Raw genomic sequence first — 8,086 nt, 5'->3', positions numbered from 1 at the left:
AGGTAGCGCACAGCACCGCAGCTGTGCGCCATTACTCCCAGCACACTTTCACACATCGGTCACTGTAGGGTGCAGGGCGCTGGGGGGGGGGGGGGGGGGGCCCTGGGCAGCAATTGAAGTACCTTTTTGGCATAACATACATATATACAGTCAGGCACTGTATATATGTAAAAAACCCCGCCATTTTTTTCACACAGAAGCGGGACAGAAGCTTGCCGCTGAGGGGGCGGGGCCTTCTTCCTCAGCACACCAGCGCCATGTTCTCTTCACAGCTCCGCTGGAAGGACGCTCCCCAGGCTCTCCCCTGCAGTATCCAGGTACAAGAAGGGTAAAAAAGAGAGGGGGGGCACATAAATTTAGGCGCAAAAGACATAAAATCAGCAGCTATTGGGTAATCACTTATTATAGTGAATATCCCTGGGTTATATAGCGCTGTGGTGTGTGCTGGCATACTCTCTCTCTGTCTCCCGAAAGGCCTTTGTGGGGTCCTGTCCTCAGTCAGAGCATTCCCTGTGTGTGTGCTGTGTGTCGATACGGCTGTGTAGACATGTTTGATGAGGAGGGTTACGTGGAGGCGGAGCAAGTGCGGATAAATGTGGTGTCGCCGCCGTCGGGGCCGACACCTGATTGGATGGATATGTGGAAGGTCTTAAATGATAATGTAAGCTCCTTGCATAAAAGGTTTGATGACGCTGCAGCCTTGGGACAGCCGGGGTCTCAATCCGGGCCTGCCCAGGCGACTCAGAGGCCGTCAGGGTCTCATAAACGCCCACTATCTCAGATGGTTGACACAGATGCCGACACGGAGTCCGACTCCAGTGTCGACGATGATGAGGCACAATTACAGCCTAAGATGACCAAGGCCATCCGCTACATGATTATTGCAATGAAAGATGTATTGCACATTTCAGAGGTTAACCCTGTCCCTGACAAGAGGGTGTATATGTTTGGGGAGAAAAAGCAGGCAGTGACTTTTCCCCCGTCACATGAATTAAATGAGTTATGTGAAGAAGCGTGGAGTTCCCCTGATAAGAAAGTGGTGATTTCCAAAAAATTACTGCTGGCGTACCCTTTCCCGCCAACCATAGGCGTGCGCATGGGGGGTGCCTGGTGCGCACAGGCACTCCCTAATGTACGGCACCTCCAGCACATCACGCCGATCATCGTTGTCTGTGTGCTGCTGCAGTAACACACTGATACAGCGATGATAGGATAAACTCTTCCTGGCTGCATCGCTCGCGCTGCCCTGACAGCATTGATTCACCCCCTCCCGAGTCCCACTGCGCTGCCGCCGCCCGCCGGTCACACACACACAGCTGCCTGTCAGCTGTGCGGCTTCTTCCTGGATGGGTGGGCTGGCCGCACACAGCCCAGCCCACCCACCGCCACTGTCATAAGCTGACTGCCTCACGGTGTGAGTGTGACGTCAGCACGTTACACCGCGCGCCCTCCCTCCCTTCCTTCCTGCCCTGGCTGAGTGGCTGCGCTGCCGGCTGTCCTCCGAGTCCTGGCTCCCGGCTCCCGCCCGTACTAATTTCAAGTGTGTGCCCTGCTCTGCCACCCTGCCGCCCGGCCCTGACGTTTTCATCCTGCCTGAGCCTGCCCTTCAGAATGTGAGTGAGAGACTCACTCACTGTCTCTCAGTCTCTGTGTGCACCAGGGTAAAGTTCAGGCCAGGCGGGGGTGGGGGTTGGGATAAAATTTAGCACAATAAAATAAAGGTTTATTATTATTACTAATATATATGTCCATAAATAACTGGCACTCAGACAGCAAAATGATTCAAAAGCAATATGTAATATCCATGTCAAGAATATATATTACATATTGCTTTTGATTCATTATGCGGTCTCTGAGTGCCAGTTATTTATGGATCTATATATCTATATATATATATATATCCATATATATATATCTCTATATATCTATATATATTTATATAAATATATATTCTTGTGGACGTGTCACGTTATCTCCATGGGACGCCGTTGGGGCTCATTCACGCACGGCAGACTAGAAGGCACAAGATTTGCAAGACTACATTAAGGTAAGGCACATGTTCTGTCTTGAAAAGAGAACGTTGTCCTGAAATGTTGTCTGGTGGTGGATATGAGACTCTGAGTGTGCCATATCTTTATTATTTAGTTTGCATTGACTGCTAATATATGGTGCTAGGCACACCCAGTAGGCGGGGCTAGGCACGCCCAGTAGGCAAGGCTAGGCACGCCCAGTAGGCGGGGCTAGACACGCCACTCCAGTCGTGCACCCCCTAATAGAATGTGCTGCGCACGCCTATGCCGCCAACGGACAGGTTAAGTTGGGAATCCTCCCCTAGGGTAGACAAGGTGCTGACACGCTTATCTAAGAAGGTGGCCCTGCCGTCTCAGGATACGGCCGCCCTAAAGGATCCTGCGGATAGGAAGCAGGAAGCTATCTTGAAGTCAGTGTATACACACTCTGGTACTCTACTGAGACCAGCTATTGCTTCAGCCTGGATGTGTAGCGCTGTAGCAGCATGGACAGATACTCTGTCAGAGGACATATATGCCCTGGACAGGGATACTGTCTTGCTAACCCTGGGCCATATAAAAGACGCCGTCTTATATATGCGGGATGCCCAGAGGGACATTTGCCTGCTGGGCTCTAGAATTAATGCAATGTCCATTTCTGCCAGGAGGGTCTTATGGACTCGGCAATGGACAGGGGATGCCGATTCTAAAAAACACATGGAGGTTTTGCCTTATAAGGGTGAGGAATTGTTTGGGGACGGCCTCTCGGACCTTGTGTCCACAGCGACAGCTGGAAAGTCGACTTTCTTGCCTCAGGTTTCCTCACAGCCTAAGAAAGCACCGTATTATCAAATGCAGTCCTTTCGTTCTCAGAGAAGCAAGAAGGTCAGAGGTGCATCCTTTCTTGCCAGAGGCAGGGGTAGAGGAAAGAAGCTGCACCATGCAGCTAGTTCCCAGGAACAAAAGTCCTCCCCGGCTTCCACTAAGTCCACCGTATGACGCTGGGGCTCCACAGGCGGAGCCAGGAGCGGTGGGGGCGCGTCTCCAAAAATTCAGCAACCAGTGGGTTCGCTCACGGGTGGATCCTTGGGCTATACAAATTGTATCTCAGGGATACAAGCTGGAGTTCGAAGTGACTCCCCCTCACCGTTACCTAAAATCAGCCTTGCCAGCTTCCCCCACGGAAAGGGAGGTAGTCCTGGCGGCAATTCACAAGCTGTACCTCCAGCAAGTGATAATAATGGTCCCCCTCCTTCAACAGGGAAGGGGTTACTATTCCACACTGTTTGTGGTACCGAAACCGGACGGTTCGGTAAGACCCATTCTGAATTTAAAATCCTTGAACATTTATATGAAAAAATTCAAGTTCAAAATGGAATCGCTCAGAGCGGTCATTGCAAGCCTGGAAGAGGGGGATTTTATGGTATCTCTGGACATCAAGGATGCTTACTTGCATGTCCCCATTTATCCACCTCACCAGGAGTACCTCAGGTTTGTGGTACAGGACTGTCATTACCAATTCCAGACGTTGCCGTTTGGTCTGTCCACGGCACCGAGAGTATTTACCAAGGTAATGGCCAAAATGATGGTACTCCTTCGGAAGCACGGAGTTACGGTTATCCCGTACTTGGATGATCTCCTCATAACGGCGAGGTCCAGGGAGCAGTTGTTGATCAGCGTAGCACACTCTCAGGAAGTGTTGCAACAGCACGGCTGGATTCTGAATATTCCAAAGTCGCAGCTGATTCCTACGACGCGTCTGCCCTTCCTGGGTATGATTCTGGACACAGAACAGAAGAAGGTGTTTCTCCCGGAGGAGAAGGCCCAGGAGTTAGTGACTCTGGTCAGGGACCTCCTAAAACCAAAACAGGTGTCGGTGCATCACTGCACGCGAGTCCTGGGAAAGATGGTGGCCTCATACGAAGCCATTCCCTTCGGCAGGTTCCATGCGAGGATCTTTCAGTGGGATCTGTTGGACAAGTGGTCCGGATCGCATCTTCAGATGCATCGGCTGATCACCCTGTCCCCGAGGGCCAGGGTGTCTCTTCTGTGGTGGCTGCAGAGTGCTCATCTTCTCGAGGGCCGCAGGTTCGGCATACAACGCCCTGAGTCAAGCGGAGCCCCTGCTTCGAGACCAACCAGTGCTGATTCAGTCAGACAACATCACGGCGGTCGCCCATGTAAACCGCCAGGGCGGCACAAGAAGCAGGGTGGTGATGGAAGAAGCCACAAAGATTCTTCATTGGGCGGAGATTCACGTACAAGCACTGTCAGCAGTGTTCATTTCGGGAGTGGACAACTGGGAAGCAGACTTCCTCAGCAGACACGACCTCCACCCGGGAGAGTGGGGACTTCATCAAGAAGTCTTCACACAGATTGCAAATCGATGGGAACTGCCACAGGTGGACATGATGGCGTCCCGCCTCAAAAAGAAGCTAAAAAGATATTGTGCCAGGTCAAGAGACCCTCAGGCGATAGCTGTGGACGCGCTAGTGACACCCTGGGTGTTCCAGTCGGTATATGTGTTCCCTCCTCTTCCTCTCATACCCAAGGTACTGAGAATAGTAAGAAAAAGAGGAGTGAGAACAATGCTCATCGTTCCGGATTGGCCAAGAAGGACTTGGTACCCATAACTACAAGAGATGATCACAGAGGACCCATGGCCTCTGCCTCTCAGACAGGACCTGTTGCAACAGGGGCCCTGTCTGTTCCAAGACTGACCGCGGCTGCGTTTGACGTCATGGCGGTTGAACGCCGGATCCTAATGGAAAAGGGCATCCCGGATGAAGTGATTCCTACGCTGATAAAAGCTAGGAAGGATGTAACAGCTAAGCATTATCACCGTATATGGCGAAGATATGTTGCTTGGTGTGAGGCTAGGATGGCCTCTACAGAGGAATTCCAGCTGGGTCGATTTCTGCACTTCCTACAGTCAGGTGTGACTATGGGCCTGAAATTAGGGTCCATAAAGGTCCATATTTCGGCCCTATCCATTTTCTTTCAAAAAGAACTGGCTTCACTGCCTGAGGTTCAGACGTTTGTAAAGGGAGTGCTGCATATTCAGCCCCCTTTTGTGCCACCAGTGGCACCTTGGGATCTTAACGTTGTGTTGGATTTCCTGAAATCCCACTGGTTTGAACCACTTAAGACCGTGGAACTAAAGTATCTCACGTGGAAAGTGGTCATGCTGTTGGCCTTAGCATCGGCGAGGCGTGTATCAGAATTGGCGGCTTTGTCATGTAAAAGCCCTTATTTGATCTTCCATATGGACAGGGCAGAATTGCAGACTCGTCCCCAATTTCTCCCAAAGGTGGTATAATCGTTTCATTTGAACCAACCTATTGTGGTCCCTGCGGCTACTCGGGACTTGGAGGACTCCAAGTTGCTGGACGTAGTCCGGGCTTTGAAAATATATGTTTCCAGAACGGCTGGAGTCAGTAAGACTGACTCGCTGTTTATTCTGTATGCACCCAATAAGTTGGGTGCTCCTGCTTCAAAGCAAACTATTGCTCGCTGGATCTGTAGCACGATTCAGCTTGCTCATTCTGCGGCTGGATTGCCGCATCCAAAATCAGTGAAAGCCCATTCCACAAGGAAGGTGGGCTCTTCTTGGGCGGCTGCCCGAGGGGTTTCGGCATTACAGCTTTGCCGAGCGGCTACTTGGTCGGGTTCAAACACTTTTGCAAAGTTCTACAAGTTTGATACCCTGGCTGAGGAGGACCTTGTGTTTGCTCATTCGGTGCTGCAGAGTCATCCGCACTCTCCCGCCCGTTTGGGAGCTTTGGTATAATCCCCATGGTCCTTACGGAGTCCCCAGCATCCACTAGGACGTTAGAGAAAATAAGAATTTACTCACCGGTAATTCTATTTCTCGTAGTCCGTAGTGGATGCTGGGCACCCGTGCCAAGTGCGGACTTTCTGCAATACGTGTATATAGTTATTGCTTAATAAAGGGTTATTGTTATGAGCCATCCGTTGAGTGATGCTCAGTTGTTGTTCATACTGTTAACTGGGTAAGGTTATCACGAGTTGTACGGTGTGATTGGTGTGGCTGGTGTCAAAGTCAAAAATATTACATAGAGAGACCATATAAACTGCACACATATAAGTCGCTATACTTGCAAATATGCGCAGCGAGCACAGCAATATATGGAAACACACGCATTTGCTCGGACATGGCACAGAGATGGATTCGGCACTTGTTTCATACAGTACATGGTTATAATAATGAACAGCACCAGACATCATGGAGATTTAGAATTGGCTAATGAATTAATGTCATGGATGTGTATCATTCGAACCGAACCAGATAAACACATCATGTTTGGTATTGAAGCAAGCAGAATGAGGTGTGGGTTAGTTTGAGGCCTGTTGTGTTGTTGTGGGACATTGCAGCAGATAGATATGATTATATGTATAAAAGCTAAGATCATATTGTTAGAACAATGGATGCTCAAGACAACCTTTTACTAAGTTTTCAGGGCTGAACCTGATTAGCATATACAAAGGAGAAAGAAAGACCCCTCCCCCAGGTACTGGTCAAACAGGAAGGTAGTGGTCAGGTGTGGCCTCAGAGAACAGATGTAATGTAGCTACACTCAGACACACACACAGCTACCTGGCACCAAGCAGCATGGCAGCTAAATCCCCAGGACATCTTCCAAACTAAAGGCTAAGTATTGAACTTCACATGGCTAGATAAGGAAACAGACAGATTGCTTTCTGGTTTAAATAGGATATTGTAACTTGGTTGTGTGATTGTTGGGTGTTTGTGGATACTCTGTGAAGTCCGTGATGAATTGGAACAGTATACAATCTGTAGCATAGTATTTGTGGTATTTGTTTGCCTATGGAGATTTAAAATAGATTGTGCTGGTTAGTTATACTATATATCCTGTTAATCATAAATACCACCATGCAGTTACGTTTGTGTTAATTACATTGTGATCTGGTCTTGTGATGAATATGCTCTGGTTAGTGAGATACTGAAGTTGTTTAGGATGTGAAATTATGAGATGGTTCTAGGAAGTTGGATTACATTGTGAAAGGTGTTTTAGATGGTTTGGAATTGTAAAATCAGAACATATGCATTGTTTTGAGGCTTGGACATTTTGGAATAAAGTGCCATGTGTTTGGACCTGCAAATCTAAAATGGCTGCTGCTGGATGTCTTCCCCTCCCCCTTTCAGCCATGTGGTGTGGTCTTTGGAATCAAGTGGAGGTTTCTCAAAATGGAGTCTAGCTTCCATCCCATGCTGTATTCAGCATTGACTAACTGCGCAGCGATTGTCTCTCACATGTGTAGTTTTATCTGCAACCATGTTGTCTCTTATTTAATGTTATCATGAGCCATTTCTCTCTATCTCTCTCTTCTTCTCTTCCCCTTCCATTTTCCCATAAATAGTAATTGTATTGTATTGTATTTCTTGTGTAGCTATCTGGTTAGGTAGTCTCTGTTATATTGTAGTGTATCATTTGTACTGTGATTCTCTTTTACAAGTATATTAGATATAATACAGTTAATAGGCTTTGGACCCTAAACCAGTATCTGTGTATTTCCTATAGTGTAATGTGTTCACTTGAGCGTCGGTGACGCTCAAGCAGCTTTGTAGTTAGTCAGGTTACACAAGGTTGCACTTACACCCTGTATTCACATTAAGGTATTCTGTGTATTTCACTGTTAAAAGGTTTAGACATAAAGGTATAGCGTTGTGAGCGTCTGCGCCGCTGGTGATCTCCTCGTGGTCTCGAGCGTCTGCTACGCCATAGCGAATCATTACGTTAGTCAAAAGCCATTTAACGTGCTGTCCTGTGATCGCTGGGCCGTGAGCGAACGTGACGCTTGAGCGTCTCGCCTACGGCTGAGCGATCATTACGCAACCAGCGTACCCGTACGGTACTTCTTAAGTAAACAGCGTACAGTGTTCTTAGACTTCATAAAGGGTTGTTTATACGACAAGGGAATTTAGCATTGTCAATTGGGGGACTCGTCCTGTCCTTCACATATCTCTGCTAGGTAATATCAGCAGACATTATCCATCAGCAAAGGGCGGGATCATATTCCTTGCAGTGCTGATT

The sequence above is a fragment of the Pseudophryne corroboree genome, chromosome 10, assembly GCF_028390025.1.
Source record: "Pseudophryne corroboree isolate aPseCor3 chromosome 10, aPseCor3.hap2, whole genome shotgun sequence".
NCBI lineage: Eukaryota > Metazoa > Chordata > Amphibia > Anura > Myobatrachidae > Pseudophryne > Pseudophryne corroboree.
The sequence above is the reverse complement of the archived record's forward strand: the minus strand, read 5'-3'. Positions refer to the sequence as shown.